Below are 23894 nucleotides of genomic sequence, written 5' to 3' on the forward strand. Positions count from 1 at the left end.
TATGTTTCATTCCACTATGAAGAGGGGTAATAATAACTGATTTAGGTTATGGACATTCTTGCTTCTCCAGAACAAATATAGCTTTTTTCGTTGAAAATTTATTACTCAATCGTAACGTCACGTTAGAGTATTATTTAGTACGGAGCGTTTGCACGATTTCAAAAGTGTATGATTTTTTTTAACCTTTGTCATAATCACAGTATTTTTTTCACTATTTTTCTAATAATACATAAGGGCCTTCGAATATCTATTACAGGATACTGTGGCAAAATATTTTACTCCACAAAATCGGGATCGTTTCTTATGTCAAAGTGCTGTGGTGTTTGCTTCCCATCAGACAACCTGCTCATTTGCCTTCTATGATAAAAGAACTAGGGTGAAACGGTCGGTTGACCTTACAATTCATTTGATGGTATCTTTACGATGTTTTTATGCCTTAAAAATCTTCATCCTGCCTTAAAATTAACTTTATATGTTTGTACGTATAACATTCTATTTAAAAGTTTAAAAAAAAAACGAGACTCAACCTCCAAGAGCGTTCTCGTAGGTGCAATTTAAAAAATCATAACCAAAAAGTAAAAGATTTCGTTGAAAGCAATCTTAGTCTATGGCAGGCACAGATAACACAGTGCGAAAGGCCACACAAAGCCTCTCCCTAGAGCGGGTTTTGCACGTATTTAGTTTAATATCGATACTATCTAGTTGCATTCAAACCTCTCAAGCATTGTGGGGGCGTTATTCCACCCTTTACCTAATAAATAACCTTTTGACCATACCAAATACAACTTCAACCTTATTAAAACGACTTAAAGTTGCGATTAGATTGTTCTAAATGTAAATTACTTTTTTTATTCGCGTATGAACGATGCGAAATCCATTGCAGTCTCGCGCGTGATTGATTTTAAACTCTGTGTTGTTTGAATTAAGTTTTTGTTTTCCATGTCCCGTTTTGTTCACGAGATAACATTGTTTTGCAATTGAGATGTAAGTGTAGATTCTGCAGCTTGTAATAAGCATTACACGAGCTATCGACTGTAGTTAGAAGTCTTCGGTATTGGTTTTGCAGCGGATATAAATTACGGCTTAAGTTTGAGGCGTGTGGTTCAACTTGTATGGTAGATATTGTCAATGTGAAGAATTGGTGTTAGTTACTTGTATTGTCATATCAACTTTCCCATTTGTATTTATTGTCTAATTTTGCTGAGGAAATGACTTCCTGATTTTGTCAAATACATAAATAATTATTTAGACATACTATTTTCACGCATAAGCGTTATTAGAGCTAATCCTTTCTCGATTAGTTCAATAAATTGACGAAAACAGGATCAAAAATATATTTCATGATTTAACACTTAGAATAATAAGGACAGAGAGCCATTACCTTATTATTCATATGGAAGAAAAAATAAACAAAAAAAAACTATCAAAAGTGAACATAAATCGAAACATACGAGTTATAAAACTTAAAACGGTCGTCTGGGGCGGATTGATAACGCGATACTGGCTGGGCGGGCGCGATAACGCCGCCCGCCCTGGCGCAAGACAGTGCATCGTCGCAGGCGGTTATCGCGCCCGCCCAGGCTATCTCCCGGGTTTTGTCGCTTCAATTTTGATAACGTGCTGAATATTGCTACAAGCCGGTGATGGAAATGTTGGAATTGCTATGTCGTATCGTTGGTAGGATTATTAAGTGGACAGTAAACTGTAGTGCAAAGGTGGCAAGTGAATATATTTTTTTATCTAATTTCGAGATCATAATAAATATGCCAATGTCAAAATATATACCTACCTACCATAAATAACACTTAATTGTAGATACTGAGAATTTGTATTTTTAACTATACTTACGACGAGAGTAGACGATAAAATATAAATCAAAATCACTGTTTTAATCAAAATTTGACCTTGGCCGAGATATTTTCTTCGAACGGTTTAACCACTCCATCGGCGGTTAAACTACGTGGCTTAATATACGCAATGATTTTAAAGAAGGGTATCCTTATTGCTGCTCCTATTGTATTTATTTTTCCATATGATTTGACACGTAAATGTGTGAGTCTGCCTGGGCGGGAGCGATAACATACCGTCAGCCAAGCTGAGTAAATAACATTAAAACATTGATAGAAAGAAAAGTTAATTACAGACATTATGAATGTAGGCTATACAATAATTACATACGTGCACTATTTACTTGGTAAGTATCGTATAAGTATCTTTCATTTACATAAATCTTTTAATAATAAATTTCCAATATTGAATCGTAAATATCAATAATTTCTAATGTGATTATGATTGAGCTATGATTAGATCTTTTCTTAATTTAAAGTTATATATTCTTCTTCTTCTTCAGATTTTATACAAGTCTCCTAAAGGTATATATTTTTCAATCATGCTATAACAATAAAATGAAAACTAATTACATAAAAAATTACTTATTCGCCTTTAAAATCAATCATTAAAACACAATTAGGTACAAGTAATGATCATTTTATTAAAACTCAGTTCAAGAACAAGCGATTATAAAATATTTAGATAAGAAAACGTATGAAATATATAAATTTCGACGTATGTAAATCTCGCAATGTTTATGTGAGCCTGGGCGGGCGCGATAACTGCCGCCCGCCCAGCACAAGACAGTGCATCGTCGCCCGTTATCTCGCCCGCCCACACGGATCACGTGGATTTTGTCACATTTTCTAACAAATATGTGATACATATTCACTATGCATGTGTATAAATTTTATCAAAATCTATCTAGTCGTTTTGCGAGATTGTGTAACAAACATCGTAAGACTCCACTCATATACAAACTTTTGAATTTATATATTATTTAAATTACGTGAAAGAGAAAAAAATGGGGCCAATCGTTTTTCAAAATTATTAAAAACGCGGCAACTCCACACCAGTTTGAAACGAAAGAAAAACAAACATACACGCATTCACTAATAATATTAGTATGTATATTATTTAAGCGAAAGAAATATCTAAATGCATTTAACAGATTCTATATCAATTTCCTTCAAAGAGCTCGATTTCATTTTACGACATTTATTTTATCGCAGTGAATCATAGCTGAAAGTGCACGGATAGCGACGCGGGGCGGGACGGGGCTCATGTGGGGCCGGCGGATTCCTGATTCGGACAGTTCCTTAGTCGACACACAAAATCAAAGTGTCCATTGTCAGCAGATGTGTGTTCCAAATGTTTGTGAAATGAGACCAGTAAATCAAAAATGAAAAATACAGATGATTTGATATATTTTTAATACAGAAGTATCCTTAACTATTTCTCAAATCATCGTGTTAGAAACAGGTATAAATGTGTAATTAACATAAAATCTCCGACACTCAATGGATGCGGAAGAAAGCGGGAAATCGCTCAGAGATAAGAGAAAAAATTGACTAAAAACCTATTACGGAAAAATATAATTTATATATTTTGTCTCCAAAATTTATTTGTAAAATATATTATTTTGGATTAACATAAACTGTGGGTTTAATAAGTAACTAGGCTAAAAATAATTTCAATACATGAGATTTTTCAAAAGTATTTACTTAATTAAAATGTTCATTATATACTCCCTCGTCCCCAGCATTACACATAAAGTTGACGATTCCCACGCATAGTCTATGTCGAAACAAGAACGTATCGAATCGGGAACGCGCCTGCGGTGCAGGGCGGGCGTTATCGCCGCGCGGCAGCCTCGATATCGCCCGCCCAGCGCTTTATACACGAGGTCTATCGGCACCCACACATTGTCTTTGTGTACACTATCAGAAACTAACTTTTGTTTTGGTGCCTTTTTGAATCCGTTGTTTTTTAAAGGCGAATCGGGTCGGGTTAATTTTGCGTATGAAATTTTATTCACGTGGAGACGGATTTTTTTCAATTTCACGTAATACGTGGTTTAAAATTCTTTGGGTGTTTACTTCAATACTATTTGTGTATCTGCAAGATTTCGTAGTTCCATAAAATAGTTTTGTTACTTCATTTAAAAGTCGAATGCTTGAGATATTGATTTAATACTTGAGAACTCGAGATAAATAAATACAAAATTTAACTACGTATAGCGTTTTTATAGACCAAATAAAATATTATTTAATTTACCTTACAACATATTATCGGAATCACAATAAAACAAAAACGCCTCCCGCACCTGTTTCAAAGCTTTCTTATTTTAAACTACAAAACTATTAAGGATTTTCATGCAGTTTTCACTGTTATTTAGACAATTTATCCCCGAAAGTTTATACATACATTGTTAGTTTATTAAAATGATATCTAATTTAAAGTTAACAGCCTATATCCTAACATACACAACTAACACTCTGCACGTCGACTTTAAAACATTCTCAACTCGTTTATAAACCGCTGGGCGGGCGGGGGGAGGGCGGGCGACGCCTTATCACGCGGCACACGCGCCCTATCTCGCGGCCGTGATAACGCATTGTTTACTTCATTTGTTTTCATCATGTTTTCCTTCTCGCGAGAGATTTTGATATGTTTAAGAGGGGAAATGAGTTAAAATATTTTTTTCCATACAAAATCATATATACTTCCATTTTATTCTGTCTGTTTTACACGGGTAAACCACGGGTCGATTTTGATGAACAAATTTCATCAAAATCGACCCGTGGTTTACAGTGGAACAGATGTAGTTGATGACCAGAGGACAAATATAGGACAAATATACAGCTAATAACGGTGGAGCTGCGAGCAACAGCTAGTTAATAAAGGAATTTAACATTAAATTCAAGTTCTGAATCGACGTTTTGTTACAATTTATTAAAACATGTAAAATATTAACTATATATGTATATTTAACTAAATAAAACCAAAAAATACAACAACATACACATACACATACACATACACATACAACAACATACATACATACAAAGGTACTTATTTGTGATTTTATTAAAGCTCTCTATTGTATTCTTGTATTCTGGGCTGTGAGGCCGTAAAGCACGTGGTCAGCTTAAAAATCATCCTTATTACCACTACATAAAGATACACTACATAAAGATACACTACATAAAGATACACTACATAAAGGTAACTTGACGTGTTGTTGACTGTACACGAAGGCTAGCGTTCCACCTTATCACACCACACACACGCCTATCATACTCGATATATGGTCTGTTTATCTCGTTCGGTTTCAACAGCTCCATTTTATGAGATTTTTGATGATATAACAGCTTAGACCAGCACAGGGATTTTGACATTGAGTTACACCTCACCCCGCGATCACTTTTGTAGCACTAACAGTTGACGGTGCAAGAAATATGAGACCGACTCGGTCGAGTCGGGGTCAGGGGGTCAGGGCGACCTCGGTGGCGCAGTGGTTCTTGCCACTGAACCAAGAGGTCTCGGGTTCGATCCCCGGTCGGGTCTTGATGGAAAACAATCTTTTTCTGATTGGCCTATAATTATCTATATATGCATTTGTTATAAAATATAGTAACGTTGAGTTAGTATCCCATAACACAAGTCTCGAACTTACTTTGGGGCTAGCTCAATCTGTGTGATTTTTCCTAATAAAAAATAACTTAAGTATAATAAAATCCTTCCATACATATTATAAAACAGAGTCCTCTGCCGCGTCTGTCTGTTTGCGATAAACTCAAAAACTATGCACGTATTTAATTGTCATACGATTTCCACCAATAGATTGTGTGATATTCCTTAGGAAGCTGGCCGCTAGATTTACAATAAAACTATGTTAAATTCTTTAAGTTAGAAATACGAAACTTAAGATGATTTACTTAGCTCACAAAATTTCAGTGATAACCATCCTTCATGTTGTAAGTTTGTATGTACGACTCGTGGGGCGGATTATCATGCCGCCCGCCCTATCACTCTACCCTGATAACGGGTTTTCGCATATACGTGTCATAGACTTTTATTGAATTTTGGTGAGTTTGATTTATTTATTACTTTTTACCAATTACAATATTTTTTTTAAAATTAGAAATTTAAGTGCGGTTAACCTCTATCGAACAGAGGAGAGATCGAATTGAAAAAAAAAAAAAACTTTGCAGAATTAAAATACATGTTTATTGAAGTGAAAAATGCCGCCAGCGTGCGCCTTACCGTACCTTGCTTAGGTAGTAAAGTTTTATGTTAGTTAAGTTAAAGGGTAATTTAATTTAATTTGTACATTTTATATTGTTAATACGTGATTTAGTACGAATTAAAAGGTGTTTTATTTACATATTAGCTTCGAAATAATTTATGTCGTGTGATTTCCGTCCTATAACAGGACCACTCCAAGCCCATATTCTTCCTTGGATTGATATTGTGCGAAGTGACTAAGTGATAAGAACAAACTTGACAGCTGATAGGCAAACACAACATTCCCAAAGAGGGTAGATTTAGGTAGGGTAGATTGTGGTGAAGGAATTTTTCTACGTCCGCGACATTGCCAGATTGCAGCGAAGATAATAACCATTGTGGCCCATTGTGGTCGCGTTAGCGTTAGACAAAGCGTCACAATTTGTAATACGACGCGACCGACCGTGTGACGATACCTGCCATGGCTCGTTACAGGTTATCTGCTGGCTAAACTGTTGCGCTCTTTGACATATAATCTAGAATATTCCACGAAAAAACGTCGACACTTCTCCGCGATATAATTTACGCGACGATATGTACAGTCGACAGCACATCAACCTACCCAAATTCATTGTAAATTCGTCGCTATTATTGCGGCATAGAGGTTCATGTTGGGTAACTTGATGTGCTGTTGACTGTACGTTAGAACGGCAAATATTGTATATTCTTAAATTTTTTTTCGCAATTTTCTTATTGGAATCTCGAACCTTAGTTCCAAAGTACGACTGTAGTTTTGCAGCCGACCGTAGATTACGTAGTTTGTATGTGAACTGTTTGTTACCGCAAGGTTAAACCAGCGATGTACGTCGAAACCACCAAAGTTTGGCAAACTGTTTGCTGATAGTGTACACTATGAAACCGGTATAAAAAGCCACAGAATGACGTAGTGAGCAATCTTTAAATCGAACAAAAGCCATACACGACAACCACCTGGCCACGACGCGTCGTGTCAGTTCGCGAAATATCGCGCGCGGTCGCTAATCGCGCGCAGCATCGCAACGCGGGGCCACCCGCTCGATAGAGACACGCACTTACACAGAAGCGAACGTGACGAAAAAAAAACGTTTTCATAAATAATCGTATTCGCATTTTGAATATCCAGTTTACACTAATTTGTAAAGTGTGTAAACATGAGAACTTTATATAATTCTCATGTTCACACATCTTTGTGAAATGCAACTTAGTTTTAAATTCTTGTTTGTATTATGTTGTTTAGTAATAGTTGTAATCTGTTGTATATGATAATACAATAATAATAAAACAAAGTATAATCCTCAATTTTTAAGATTTATTTAGGCTAAGTGTAACGTTAACCATTCTCAGTCATTCTAACTTTTCTCAGCTTTTTATGTCGGTATTTTGTACCTTACTTTGATATGGATGCGTCAAATTTAGTTTCGATATCTTTAAGAGTTCACTTCAGTTTTCGGTTTCAGAGATCAGTAACCTTATACAATTAAATTAGTGTGTAATATTTATCCTCCAATAATAAAAATAACATAATTCCATAAAACCATCAACATTCCTGATGGGATCGCAAATTTAAATTCGTTTCTGTGTAACAGGCAACAAATGTCGGTGTTTCCTATAATTGTTACCTTATTATTTACAGCTTAAAGTCTTGTTTCCAATGATATCAGTTCTGGATTGTGTGCAAAGATTTGTCAACTTCTCAGAACTGTGGTATCATCGCACGACCTTAGAATATCTGTCTCATTTCTACTCCCTACTTTGTATGGAAAATATTTAGTTTCAGATTCTAATCTAGTTGGTATTGAACGAAAGCATGTTTGAATGAAATCTCAAAAATCTTAAAGACGAAGGAATGATTGACTGAAATACCGTATGGTGTTAAAGTCCACCTTACATTTCGTATATTTTGTGAAATAAAGTTTTTAAATGAAAAAATATATAATTAAACTCAAAACTTTTAAATATTTTTTTTTATCAAATTCAATTTACATAAAACTAGAGGCTCGTCCCGGCTTCGCTCGGGTAAAACCATAATAAATTATACACCTAAATCTTCCTATGGAATCACACTATCTGTTGGTGGAAACCGTACGAAAATCCATCTGTTAGTTTTTCAGTTTATTGAGTTCATACAACGGATGCGACATGAAGGATTTTTTTTTACAATACATAAAGAACTCGAGCATAAATCGTTATGTCGAAAGAGAGAACTGGCGACATTCAAGTTTAAAGTTTAAAGATAAAATAAAATTTCGTATTGATAAAACTTGTGCAGTATGAGGCATACTCATACAAGTTTATGCAACTTTGTGAGTGAATATTAACTACCTCGACAACTGCACTCATCTTGGGACAATAAACCTAGTAGTTTTATAGGTCACTGTCGTTAGAGGTCGCGGTAATGAGCGAGATAGCGGCCATCTTGTTGCGATGTCGTAGCAATGCTGTTACGATGTCGCTGCTATCTGTAGTGTCAACAGGTGGCCGCGCTTGCTCGTAATTACTATTTATTGGTTTGTTTTTTTTTTTATCAGAGAATAAAAGAAAAATAAATATTCATCATCCTTAAATTTAAGGAAGAATCCCTCTCTTTTTCATCATAACGTTTTCTGGTTGATTCCGCCACCATTGAGAAACTGAGCCCAGGATTTGCGTTTCTATTTGTTTCCCCAAGAAGAAAGAAAGATGAATATTAGACAAAAAAGGCGGGAAACAAACGCACGTCTCTTTCCATTACCTCCCGATCCCGACCAGTGATACAACCTGAATTTTAGATAGATAGATAAACTCCTTATTGCACCATTCACAAAGGAGTTATAAGTTACAACAAGATATTCAAACATAATGAGTGCAAAGGCGGACTTATCACTAATGCAATTTCTTCCAGCCAACCTTTGGCAACCTTTGGCAACCTTTGGCAACCTTTGGCAACCTTTGGCAACCTTTGACAACCTTTGGCAACCTTTGGAAACCTTTGAATTTTACCCGTAGATGATATAGTGTGTAAACCGCCTAACACTTGACTGATTCTAATGTGATTTGTTCATGTAACTATCAGTACATAGCACTTTCAATGCACAGCTATTTTATTCTGGTGAAAAACATAGAGCTACATTTTGAAGCCGCGAACAAATCTGAAACCACACAAAAAACATGTCAAAAATATAATGTTTGTCTACAAAATATTACAAACGATTATGAAAGGCAATAAAACGCAAAACGTACGATTTCGTCTGTTGCGACGCGCGACGCGACGATCGTGCGATATCGCATGACGGACGAGCGCGATAGTGCGCGGGCGCATGGTCAGGGTGGCCATGCTGGAAAAGCCGAACGTCCATCAACTAAGCTAACTTAGCTAACATAGCATAGTTTTTAAAATTTCCACTTAAAACTACGACAACTAACCTAATTAAAATATATTATAATTAAAATATATTATAAAATATATTAATATAAATAAATGGGTCAGTTACACGGGGCAAGTTAGGGATATACACGTGCAAGTAAAACGGGCAAGTTGCTGGCACGAGTAACGTTCTAGGAATTTGATACAGTGCCAGTAGATGGCATACACGACATTGCAAGTGTATTTTCACCCTTAGATTAGGTTGAAAATAAAATTTAAGACAGGACTTACACTCGAACACCTTTCAGACATCTCGTGTGGTTGTCGAAATTATTTAAAAAAACTGAGATATAGATTTTTGAATTACTAATTGACTGGTGCATATGTAAGTGGTAACAAAGTACAAGTGCCACAAACTCAGGCTGTTTATTAGTAATTAAAAAATTGTTAATTTCGTATTAAGGACCCTTGTTTCCAAAATCTTTCAACTTCATAACAAAATGAATTGTCAAATTATAAATAATTAGTCGACCACTGCCTCACAAGCTGGCCACCCTATAGCGAACGGAACAATAACGCGATAAACCCGCGGCGATATTTTAAAATCGATGTTTTTATGAATCGATAATTTGCTCGGTCCGTTTTGGCGCGACGTTTCGCGAGCCAATCGATTCTTATCGATGTCACAACGTTTTGTTTCGATTCGGTCCCAACATCGCCCATGTTTCTCTTGAAATGTGTTTCTTGCTAACGTACGAATTGATACTATCTTGTACACAGTTGCAAATTTACTCGGGATGCCGAGGAATTTCTTTGCCATTCGATTTTTAACTTTGCACACTTCAGAATAAGAGTTTTTAGGTTATTTCAAGGGTGATTTTGTAAAGTTTGCATTGGAGTATCTGTCCTCTTCATATGCATGCCAAGCTGTCTCCCTTCAGGTGTGTCCGATGTTTAATATTTGATACTTTCTTGTCGATTGGAGGAATTCGATTCCAAATGGCGCATGACAATATTATTTTTAATTCCCGACAGGAACAGCTAATTATCATTTTTATAGTATTCATTGCTGGCTTGGTTCGTGAGAACCTGGATCAATATGGAATAAAGTTGGTTATTCTTCTTTAAGACAAAATCGTATCGGGTTGTTATATATTTTACAGAATATGCACTAAAATACTACATAAGTATTGTATGTTGTATGAAATGAAACGCAACGAATTTAGTTTCCTTTTTATTGTCTGTGGTATATTTTTGTATATTGTCCTTTACCTTTTTTATAAATAGTATAGTGGGCAAAATCTCGTCTTAGCGTTCGTTTTGTCACCAATAAATCCCAAGTAGTCCGAAAATCGCTATGCATTAATTTACATATTATATAAATTAGGACAAATCACATAGAGTTAGCCCCAAAGTAAATTTTATCACAAAACTACAAAGATATGATAAATAAATCTAAGCCTTGTCTCCTCTGCACCACATTCTAATAAATATTAATAAATGTGAAAGTAAGTTTGTTTGGTACCTCTTCACGCGTTATCTACTCAACCAATCTTCTTGATATTTTGCATACATGCAGTTTGACGTATGGAGAAGGACATAGTCTCAATACTCTTAATCGCGAAAAAAAATTACGCTGGCGAAGCCGTTGGCAGAAGCTAGTATTTTTATATATTGTGATCATATTGATCTAATATCTACTCGTATATCATGTTATGTATATCGTTATACATTTAAAATTATTTAAAATGATCCATATTTTTTTCACAATAGTATTAAAGGATATTTTTATAACATAAAACTTAAATGTTTAGGAAAGTGTTGGGAATAGATAGGTACATACGAGTATATTGTAGGAAACCTTTAGCCAACAGGATAGGGTGACCGATGAACCGAACAGATCTCATGATAACTTGGCAATATCCGGTCACACATACATACACACACACACACACAAACACCGACATATCTGGGGCTTTGAATCTTAATGCGTATTTTTTTTTTGCTTCACAACATGTGTTGACGTAAGCCATGTTAATAAAGAATGCAAAAAAAGTTACCATAACACGTTTGATGTTGGTTTGATCGTTTCATTAAAACAAATAACTGTAACATAAATATAGGTACGTAAAATATGGCCTAAAACTATTTGAAAATTATTCCGAGAATTTATTTCAATAAATAAATAAATTAATTCGGTAACTTGTTGACGCCACAAAATATTCCGCAGACGCTGTCGCAGACGACAACAACAACGTGGCCCACTTGCTATTTTAGTTCCACATTGCCGCGGAAATTCTCGTGACTCGGACTCCATATTATTGTTTTAACAACTTCCTTACATCGTCGGTCTGTTTGTCTGTCTGTTCGCGATAAATTCAAAAACTCCTTCACGGGTTTTCATGCGGTTTTCACCAATAGATAGTGTAATTCCTGATGAAGGTTCAAGTGAAGTCGGGGCGAGCCGTTTATCCATAAGTACTAATATTATAAATGCCAAAATATTATAAATGTCTGTCTGTCTATCTATCTGTTCCGATTTCACGGCTAAACCGCTGGACCGATTTTGATGAAATTTGGTATGTATTTAGTTAAAGGCTCCCATTCAAATATAGGGTAGGTTTTTTTTTCAAAAAAAAACTCCAATTGACTATATATGTGGGGTGTAAGTTTGTGTTCCGCAGAATAACACACGCGTGTACATAGTTCTTAATAAATAAGTACATAAATTAAAATTAATATATAATACACACAATGGCGGACTTATCCCATGTAGGGATCTCTTACAGTCAATGTGTTAAGAGAATATGAACGGAAACCAAGAGCATCGAAACAGATTTTTTAATTGACAACAATTTGACCCCCAATAAATAGGCTTTACAATGTTAATGTTGCGTCTTCTATAAAAAAAAATCCATTCACACAACAAAGTTCCATCCTACAACGCATCGCTCAGCACTCAACTTTCAGAGCACAATTACCGAAGTTCCTGACACTCTGACAAATATCTATCTACGGTAACGACAAACGTTTTTTCCCTTTATCTGGCAGCCGCAGGGTAGGCCCTTGATACACAATTTTTCAACCGATATTACCCAAGTTGAGTCTTTAAAAGTTTTCAACTCGCGTGATGTAAAGCTGTGTATTATAAACTGTGTTTAATCTTGTCAGATATTCGAACTGTGACTTTAATAAAATCTGACATAAATGTTAGCAGTTTAAGTTAACACACTCGAAAAGAAATTGTGTATTCAGGTTTATTGACATCTGAAATCCATTGTGTTTGTGGTTAAAATTTAATTATAGTTAGCCCTGGTTTTGTAAAATGTACTTATATATTATGCAAAATGATTTGTAATGATTCAATTAGTGAAAAACGTTTTCTCCCGTAATGAGATATTTCTCAAAAAATATCCTTAATTAGCACTTGCCCGCAGCTTCGCCCGCGTTAGTTTTTCTCGTGAGTTGATTCTTAAAAAAAAAAGTAACAGAACATAGTCTGTGTTTGAACGAGGTTCTTTAATTATATGCATAGCAAATTTCAACAAAATTGGCCCAACGGTTTAGCCGTGAAAGTGGAACAGACAGACTTTCGCATTTATTATATTTGTAGGTATGGAAGTGGTGTTAGTCACCAGCGCTAGCATCAATGATACAAACGGTATTATTTTAAACTGTATTCAATTATGTATCGTGCATTTGGCCCTTGATTGATTTGTGGACCAGTACCACAAGTCAAAGGAATTAAATTAGTTGGACAATATTTATAGCACTCTTGAGTTTTATATATCCATAAAAGGATCCTTCATCAAATACGGTTCAGCGGCCTAGTATACAATCCTAATCTCACACCACAAGACACAGTTGAGCGTCCGTATTTCGCATTCCACTACTGGTCCAATAAAGCACGCTGATATAGATATCATATATCGCTTTTACGTGGGCGTTCAGTCAGCGAATAAATAAAACCCTATCTCCCCATCTAGATACGCGAGATAAAGCTATAGATCCACTTTATTTATACGCGGCTAGATACGGCATACACGACCATAAATAAAAACCGAGACAGATGGTTATCAGACGAAATTGGATGGACGATTTTGGTGCGCACCATAGCTGCGCAAAGCGTGTAAATCAATGTTATTTTGATTCAAAAATTATTGGGATATGTGAGTCATCATAATATTTTGAAACCCCCCCAAAATAACCTCAAATTAAACAATACTAATACACGTATATTGCCCATTTCTAGAACATGAATCTATATCGATAATTCAATGAAGTCTTTATTTAAGGTTAAATTTAAAAAGCTATGTACAATAATTATCAAACCTTTTACTATATTATATCGATTTTTTGAGAAGCGAATAACGACTGTTTCTTATATAAAAATATTCGCAATGGCCTATATAAATAAATATAAATATATAGGGACAAATCACACAGATTGAGTTAGCCCCAAAGTACCTAAGTTCGAGATTCGTGTTATTGGATGCATACTAAACAATTCTATATTCTATAACTTATACATATATAGATAAGACTCAGGTCAAAAAGAAAAAGATAATTTTTCATGTTGACCTAATTGATAATGATGATGTTTCCTTTTGTTTGTTTCTTTGTAAAAAAAACATATACAGCCACAAAAACTCTTAAACAAAAAAGGCTGGGAAACAATGTAATAAAATCAAACAATCGTTAGCGGTCCTCAATTTCAGGGTAAATCACTTTGAAAATTCTCCCAAAAGAGCGAGCCTCATCAAACTGCGACACACGTTAAAAAGTTGCCATATCTGTCGCGACACTCGCTCGCGACTTTATTAAACTTTTTGCGTTACGTTTTTTCGTGTCGCAGATAAATTGTCTGGCGATAAGTCACCCGTCTAAACGAGGTTAATACATTAAACTGAGTTAAACTGAGTTTTAAGCGAGTTACCCGCCCCGGGCGTCACGGTGACGGACGGGGGCTGAAGAAAATGAGTCTTGTCTCAAGTTGGTTCAAGTTTTTTGTAATGTGTGTAACTTCACGAGTTTTCATGTTTGGTTATTCTTGTTGTAAAACCGCTTTTGGTATTAGTTTTGAATACTAAAATCGAAGCTTTAAGGTATGACATTGTAATAAGGACATTATATAAACTACACACACTATACATAAGTAATTTCTATATTTATATTGCAAATAGGTTGAATGTATGGAACTTTTTAAATACAAAAAACTATTTATATCCATTCAATTCAATTAAATTCAATTCAATTGTATTCTTTCACTAAAATATTCATGTGACCTACATTTCACGTATAAAATATATTTTAAAAAATGAAATATTGCAATTAAATTGTCAGAAACATACTTTAATTCACAACCTTTTATTTCGTAAGTAAATGAATAAGTAAATAAATATATTAGGACAAATCACACAGATTGAGCTAGCCCCAAAGTAACTTCGAGACTTGTGTTATGGGATACTAACTCAACGATACTATATTTGATAACAAATACATATACGAGTATAGATAAAAATCCAAGACCCGGGCCAATCAGAAAAAGATAATTTTCCATAATGACCCGACCGGGGATCGAACCCGGGACCTCTCGGTTCAGTGGCAAGAACTTTACCACTGCGCCACCGATCTCGCCGGCAATTGTTTTGTATTATCGTACTTACATGAAGTAATTAGGTAGTTTTAACCCAAAAGATTATTGTTGTCTGATCACATTCCAAAAATGCTATTTCCGAAATCTGAAAAGAACCTAAAAACCTAAGTAGATATATCAAAATTATTTAACTCCTTTTCTTATCAAATGCCACCTTTCGAGAATCCTTTTAAATTATGAAAATCTATGTAGAACCGGGTCCATAAATCGTGGACCAGTATCGCGTCGTTAGCGACCGAAGTAATTGTGCAGATTTGTCTCCGCGTCGCGTCGCGAGTGGCCCGCCTTATCTCAACTTTTTCAGATATGTGGGCTAAGCGGAGTAATTATCCTATCTGTGGCCATTCGTCATTTTCTATTTATTCCACACTAGCTTTTGCGCGCGGCTTCGACCGCGTGAACAGAATAGACATGATTTTCATACGAAATTTCACCCCCTATTATAGTGATTTGGGGGTTGTTTTTTTAAACAAAAGTAGCGTATGTTTGATAGGGGTTCTTTAACTATATGCACACAAAATTTCATCGAAATCGGTCTTGCAGCTGCAAAGGCGAAAATGAAAAACATTTCGCATTAATAGTTGCATCGCAAGTAAAAGTTGGGATGTAGTTTGATAAATATCATTTTTGTAGATGACAATGAGATAAAAATAGTCTCTCTCATCTGAGCGCCTTCTCTGTTTCTTCAAGCGTTGGACTTCAAAGTCCAGGGATGCTTTTCTACTTCTTCGTCTCCAGAGAGCGGACATAGCCATTCATTAGCCTAGTTGCGCGCGCCGCCTCGTCATTTATATTATAATGGCGGACATTGGGTTTTTCTGCGCAGGTTAAAGTTGACTGGTGTCTTAGATATGAAAAAATGTTTATAAGATAAGCTCAAATACATGTCAACGAACGGAGAGATCCATTGTTTTATGATATTTTTATAATAAGCATAGGTAATTCTTTGTGATTAGTAAATACTTTTCTATCATTTTCGAAAAAATCAACAAAAAAAAATAGCTTAAAAATAAAGCATGCGACCTGTGTATGCGACCATTATTTGCCCAGTCATGAGATTAACCAGCCAATGTGCAATGTCGCTCGATTTGGTCGCAGTCTATCTCGACACTCCCCTAATCGGTAGGATTAACTCCCTCGCCGAGATCCCAATTTTTCACGACAGTCCCAATAAATTAGCAACACGGCAGAAAATACAATCGCCATAGGGCAACACTGTGCAATTATTTTTTGCCTAAATATAATTTAAGATCATATTCAACAGTTGTGGGATATAAGCAGTTAAAAATATTTTGTTTTTAATTTGGAATTAGAAGACACTAAAAATACGCGAAATATACTTAAAATTGACCGTCTGTACTTAAACGTTATTTATAGAAATAACGTAAGAAATTGAGTACATATTACCAAACATGTAATTTGTTTATTTATTATCACACATAACAGATCACAACTATTGCTAAACAAAAAGTACAAAACAGGGATTTATAATCTAGGTTGCATTCCCAAAAAATGTGTGTACATTAAAACTAATAAGAATAGTTAACATTATATCTAAAACAATTTGTAAAAACTAGAGTAACAAAAATGGAACATCAACATCACACCATTCTTAATTTTCTTATATTTGTGAAAAGAGTTATTAGAATAGATTTTATTTCTTTTAACAAATTAAAAACCAATTTCCCGCTAGAAAAAACAATGTCTTTTTGTCTATGACTATTTGAGTGAAACATTTTTGACCACATGGTAATAATCCAAGTACGGTTTTACTCATAAAAACTGGCTAAATAGCTGGCTAAATAGCTGGCTGGCTATACTCAACAATACTAAAAGAGCTGAAAAAGTATTTTTTCAATATTACGACTAATATCAAAGCATAAAAATTCATAAATAAAGCACACACCTTTTTAAGCAATACATTACCTTGTCATCAGTGATATCTCATAATGTATTGAATGCTAATGTGTGTGTTTCCTTCATTCGTCTTGTTCAGTGTAATGTTGCTGATAATGACGACTTACCTGCAATGAAAAATATATATTGAAAATGTACACAAATGCAGAAACAAATTGTACTTGTATTTATTTTACCTAAAGAAAGTATAGAGAAAATATATCATTTGACAACCTCGGTGGCGCAGTGGTAAGGTTCTTGCCACTGAACCGAGAGGTCCCGGGTTCGATCCCCGGTCGGGTCATGATGGAAAATGATCTTTTTCTGATTGGCCCGGGTCTTGGATGTTTATTTATATATCTATTTATTATAAAATATAGTATCGTTCAGTTAGTATCCCATAACACAAGTCTCGAACTTACTTTGGGACTAGCTCAATCTGTGTGATTTGTCCTAATATATTTATTATTTATTATTATCATCACTATAATTATCAGCATTTTGGCTACCCAGCGTATTGGGTCTACAAGTCTGCTACGATGTGTCGTAGACCCATTAATATAGAAAAAAAAAATAGTACCAGCAATTAGTTTTATATCGAATTTGTAAACGAGGAATCGACCCGCATACACTGTACATGAGTAACAGAGTTTCACTGACCAGTATTTTCGTTCAATTTATTCACAACTCAAATTGGCTACTTTCCTAATTAAATTGTCAAATGACATACTTTTTTGTTATGTCAAAAACTAAAAAAAAATTCTTAAATGCAACAAAATATATGAAATTACCTACGTCATTAATAAAACTGATCAAACAAATTGACATTCAATTATTGTGTTTCGTTTTTCTATATATTTATACCTTTACGTATTTAATTTTTTAGCCTGTCAAGTTTCCAATTAAGTATTTGACAACAATTATTGGATAGAAAAATAAAAAATGATTGATCAATAGAAATATTGATTAATAAAATTATGTATTGTAAATCAGTAACGTAAATGTTTTTTTCAAATAAGTAAATCGTTTAATATCACACCAAATAAAATCACAAATCATGCCACGTGTCCTATCAAGTGCTTAACTACCCACAAACACCATAGACTAGAGCCCCTTTCCAGGAAATGAGTAGTTCACATCACTCGACCATAGATAACTGAGGTAGGCTGACGCACGTGTCGCCACTTGCTGTTTCCTACTTGTAAAACAAGGGTTTTCATGATTTTACTATGATTTTGTACTTTTTAATACAATTATATCAAGGGTCAAACTACTCTCTCTTTATCTCAATAGGTAATTTACCAACCGTCAAGTCAAATGTGAAAAACAAAAAAATATATAAAGCTTGTATTACTATCAGACTAAAACCGCGTATAATAAAACCGATTAATAAAAATTATATTTAATTATCGTGTTTATATATAGGCTTTGTATATAGAGATAGATAAAAAGTGTAAGTAGGTGTAGTGTGCTTAGACTACTCGAAATAAAATGCCAATGAGAAGAATGGAAGTAGAATAATTTATTTTACAATATTTACATATATTTATAGTACAACATTGATACTGCACACGTAATTCGCATCACGGCACAACTCGCGCGGTGGTGGGGAGCGCGCTGAACGGAGCGCGCGTCGCGTCGCGTTGTTTCTACTCAAACTGTTTGTGGGCTCCACATTATAGGTATATGAAATTTAACAAAATGTTTATTGGTGGGTGACGTATCAACATTCAACAAGAAACAAAACTTAGGCAGATAAAATCTCAAATGTTTTCGTTTGGGTTCTCAATTTCTTATCCCACTACAATCGACTTTTCTTACCTAGATTTATACCCAGCGATCTTGCCTTGATTACAACCTATAATTAATTAACACATTATACTCTAACACGATGACAATAGAGGCGTAAATCGAATAAACATTAAAAGAAAACACGGTATGTGTTCACAATCTAGTACAAATTCGACCACGCAACCAATAAAATAATTTAACAATTTCAATCGATTTAATATAAATCAAGGCGGTGACTTTAATACAGTATAAACGGGAGTAGATGCGAGTGATAATTCGGATACTTGCATCGAATTTCTTATTCGAGAATCGATTTGCTTAATCGGCTCAAATATTTGGGTGGGCTTGAACACTAGTGATGTAACATGTAGTTATCGATGCAGAACCGATCGTTTAAAAGCTTGGATAGATGCCATTTGCATTCCTCAATTCTAGATCGGATATCGAATATTTTATTACATTATTTAGCTATTGGTTACCATTATCTTTCTGATTTGAAACCGAAAAAAGAAGATTACTGATAAAATCTGAAAAAGTATTTTGTTTTAAGTTCACGAGATATAAATTTAAGTATAAATTAATTATTGAAATCACTCTCTTTACTACTATAGATACTCTATTATGTACTTACATACATACATACATACAAAAAATGTATTTTAGCCCCAAATTGATTTGTAGACCTCGCTCGCTTCGTTGGCTCGGTCAGTTAACTTTATCTTCGAAAACTATTTGTTTAAAATAGAGTGGCTATAATAGTTACGTTTACATACATATAAACTTACGTTTGTAACGCGATAACTGTCGAACCGTTGGTCTGATTTTGATGAAATTTAAAAGGTATGTAGGACCTGTCAATAGAATTTTTAAAAGTAAAAGTAGTTTTTGAAATATTCTCAATTTTTTTAAAAACTCATGAATATTTATTGTGTTCGCAAGGTCTAAAGTTCGCGACGAACAACTACTGTATGTGAAAATACATTTTCTAGTATAATAAACTTAATATTACTCATGAACAAAATCATGAGAATAAAGATTTGATCGATCGACACCTGATATATAAATCTGTATAATATTATCGTATAGATATCATCAAATATAAAATTTACGTGTCGATTGAACCGAGCTGTGCCGGTGATTAAACATTTTAGACGTTTTTAAATACGTTACTGACATAGGATACGTGATCCCACGACTTTTATGGCCTAGAGTGACGATGAGATTCGACTATCGATAACAAAAATATCGATAATATGCCGATTTTTATAGCCATTGCGCAACCAAAGATGTGTTTAATTCGTAGTTGTAACAGAACAGTTAACATGATTAAAGTTTTAATTTTATTTTTTCACATGTAATTAAAAACTAATACATAGAAATTTATATTATATTAATTCAATACCTGACAGATTATCAATTATAATAATATAAGCATCATATCTATAGATAATTGAGTAAATATATCGATAAATATAATCGAATTTATTTCGTTTTCGATAAAATCAATCGCATGATAAATAATTAGATCGATAACTTTCATTATCAGTGTTACAAAAAGTAGTTTTTGGTAAAGAAATTATCTATTACAAACATATATTTCAAATTTTCATTTACAAATAATAACCACACGCGTACAATTTGATATAATTAATATACTAGCTGTCGCCCGCGGCTTTTCTCGCATGAATATTCTTCACTTATATCCTCCTCTATACTTCGCACAGTAATTTCAAAAAATAATTTGATATTATCAAACATATATAGGACTTAATCCGACTGGAAATATAGTTGGCCAAACTGATCGTTGTCCCGTTTCTTCCGCAGCCATTGAGCGTTGGAGCCTACGGTCCGCTTTCCTACTTTTTCGTCTCCACTTTGCACTGTTGTCAACATCCCCAATTGTTCGACTATTTTATAATAATTAACTAATTTAGGTACAACATAACAGAGTTTGAAAATAATTTCTTTTAAAAGCCTATTTTGTGTCCCACTGCTGGGTAAAGGCCATAACACTACTATTATTATAAATGCGAAAGTTTGTGAGGATGTAAGTGTATTTATATGTGTGTATGTTTGTTACTCTTTCACGAAAAATTTACTGGACCGATTACCATGAAATTTGGTACACAGTTAGAATATAACCAGGAATAACACTTATGGCACTTTTTATCTTAAAATTCCTATAGGACCGAAGCCTCGGGGCGCAGCTAGTAATGTATATATATATATATATAAAACTTTTAAATAACCAGAATACGTCCCTTGGTTAAACTCCGAATAAGCGATTGGAAGCAAAACAAACTGCACTGATAACGGGGGTTGCGATAAGAAGGAAATCGGCCTTATCGCGCGCATGCGAAAATCGGAAAAACGCACGCTGCGGGCATTGGCGATGTTGGGCCAATACGCCAATGTTGGATGGCCAACTTCTAGACGTCCTTAAATCTATCCTTACTAATATTAGATTAGATTTCGTCTTCGTGAATTGATTTATTTTTCCGGAATGAAAAGTACCCAATGTCCTTTTGTCCAAAGTTTCAAGAAGATTCGTAAATCAGATAAATCGTGAGAAGTAACAAAAAAAACATACTAATGTTACTAGCTTTCGGTTTCGGGTTAATTTTTTTAAAATTATTTGTCAACTGCAGCAATGTCTAATGTTTGGGCAATTATGTGTGGCCAACGTTGGCCGATTTGTCGATAGATAACGACCCGTACAAGTTTTATCAGAGCCACTGTAACAATTTTACATGGCAGATAAAAACAAATATTGCAGACATTAATGTGAGGCTTGATAAGCTACTGATAATACTATTACACGCGTGTACGTAAAGCTGTCAATTATTCTATTCTTTATTTAAATGATAAAAAAATAACAATGCGTTAAATTTTTTATACGTTTTATTTTTATAAAAACTGAATCCAGCCAGGATTCAGCCACAAAAAAAAATCGACAATTTATGTTTTATTTCTCAGTTGAAATAAATACATTATGAAAGTATTGGTTAATAAGTTTAGGTTATCTATGTGTGTGTGTGTGTTAAGCAGATGATATACTTAATGATAAAATTCAAATATTACAAAGTATTACAATTATTAAACCGATCAATAAAGTTAACGAAAAAACGACAAACGCTTATTATTCTTAGTTGTAGACATCTGAAAGAGGAGACACACCCTCAAAGTTAAGAGTAGAGTCTACAAACATAGCAAATAAAAAGTATTTGACTAAATACAGACATAAGTTATTACTTATGTCTGCATTTAGTAAAATATTTTGGTGTGTTGTTTTAAGTTCTAAGAAGTTAGAACTTAAAACAACACATTATCTGGTACAATAATTATAAATGTTTCCTCATGTATTATTTTTGAAGACTTATCTGAAGTTTTGTTTACTTAATAAAATTGTACTTACCTCAGAATATTCTCACACTTTTCGATTCAGGAGTGAAAACCAAATCGAATTATTATTAAAAACGAATTTCTTCGAGCATATATAAATGTTCATTTTTATAATTAGCACGAATATGCATTCTAGAATTAAATTAATAATTTGAAATAATAAATAACTGGAAATTGCATTTAAATAGTTCTTAAAAATGAGATTCAACTGGCTGGTTATGACAGCGTTAAAAAAAGTTTATTCTTTTTAATTTTACGTGCTGGCTGGCAACACTACGCGGTACGTCCACTACACAGCCAAGCAAGAACTAACAATGTGCAACCAACCGAAGCGGTTATCAGGACCACGATAGCAGTTTAATCAGGCGCGATTTTTACGATTCCCTTATCAGCCACGTTATCAGTGGACACGCCGGATTACATAGCGCGATAAAGATCTGTGTAGTTAACAATCTATTTATTGTTATGTTTTATTTATCGGGTCGCTACTGTTTTCGATAATATTTTGGTGGCAAGGTTACGAAAATCGATAATTTTTGTCGATGTGTGTAAAGATTTTGTTGGAATATTAATTTCCATATTTTGTTATTTGTAATATCAAATTTCTTCAATTATACGCCATGGAAATGAGGTCATAGTTGATAATGTGATAACCTCGAAGAAAGTACTTGAATGGCTTTTATAGAACCCAGACAAGTATATTGTATTTTAACCTAAAATACTAAACTTATAAATAAAGCAACAGCATGAATATACAATTGGAGGTGTGTGGTTCCGACCTTAGAATAGGACCACTCCATATCCTCCAGTGGACATCGTACAAGGAGACTAAGGGCTATGTGTCCCATAGCCATCAATCAACCTACACGGCATAGATCACTGAATATATGTGTTACATAGATATAAAACAAATAGATGGGGTGTATCGTTCGTCACCTGTCCGCGAGATGCGATCGCGATCCGCTTTATGTTTGTTCAATCGTCAAAAGTTCCTTTGTGTTAAAGATAAGCCGTTGCGGGCGCGTGCGGCGATGATCTTCGCTCCCAGTAAAAGGTTTAAAGTTGTGCCATCACGAATATTTGCCAGTACGTAATCTTATCGACAACACAGTGAAAATATGCATGCCTAATTGATCCTTATATGATGTGTTGCTGGTTGAAAATTAGAATACTTTTACACACGTCGTTAATTATAGGATAAATATAAGACGGATGTTTCATGATCATAATTGGAAACCTCCAAGTCTTTTAATTGTCTTGGATCTTTCGGCTGCAACGACTCTATCTCTTGTCAATTTCAAATCAAGCCAGATATTGTAACGGTTTAAATTATATTTGTTTCCGATGTTGAACGAGAGTGAGAATAGTTACTGATGCTTAACTATTCTCACTCTACAATAATGATGATTAACCAGCAAATGTCAAATGAACAATGTATTTGTTTTATTCCATATCACTCAACAAATGAAACTGAAAAAAAAAAAAAAACGGGTTGCACTCCGGGAGTGCCGGCAGATGTGAAAACTTGAATGTTACCGTTGTGCATTTTTGACGTCTTACGAATTTTCATACGCATTTTCATACGATCAGGGTCACGTGTCCTGACGCGAGTTTAACATTTATTACCCATCACAAAAAGTGCACAACGCCGCTAAAGAAGTTTTCACTTCAAAAATACGAATAAATAAATATTCTGATAGAAAATTC

General features: G+C 34.4%; 1 protein-coding gene across 4 annotated transcripts in view; it reads right to left on the reverse strand.

Annotated features, from left to right (window-relative positions):
- ush (u-shaped) overlaps positions 1 to 23894 on the reverse strand; it is a 181032-nt gene that overhangs the window by 47656 nt on the left and 109482 nt on the right. The window contains exon 1 of one of the 4 annotated variants that reach the window (XM_064437080.1): positions 22201 to 22483. The exons of the other annotated variants lie outside the window; for them this stretch is intronic. The gene's annotated coding sequence lies outside the window, so the exon portion shown is untranslated. Of the gene's footprint in view, positions 1 to 22200; positions 22484 to 23894 lie in introns of those variants that run through there. 4 annotated transcript variants of the gene reach the window in all.

The sequence above is a fragment of the Plodia interpunctella genome, chromosome 1, assembly GCF_027563975.2.
Source record: "Plodia interpunctella isolate USDA-ARS_2022_Savannah chromosome 1, ilPloInte3.2, whole genome shotgun sequence".
NCBI classification, from domain to species: Eukaryota; Metazoa; Arthropoda; class Insecta; order Lepidoptera; family Pyralidae; genus Plodia; species Plodia interpunctella.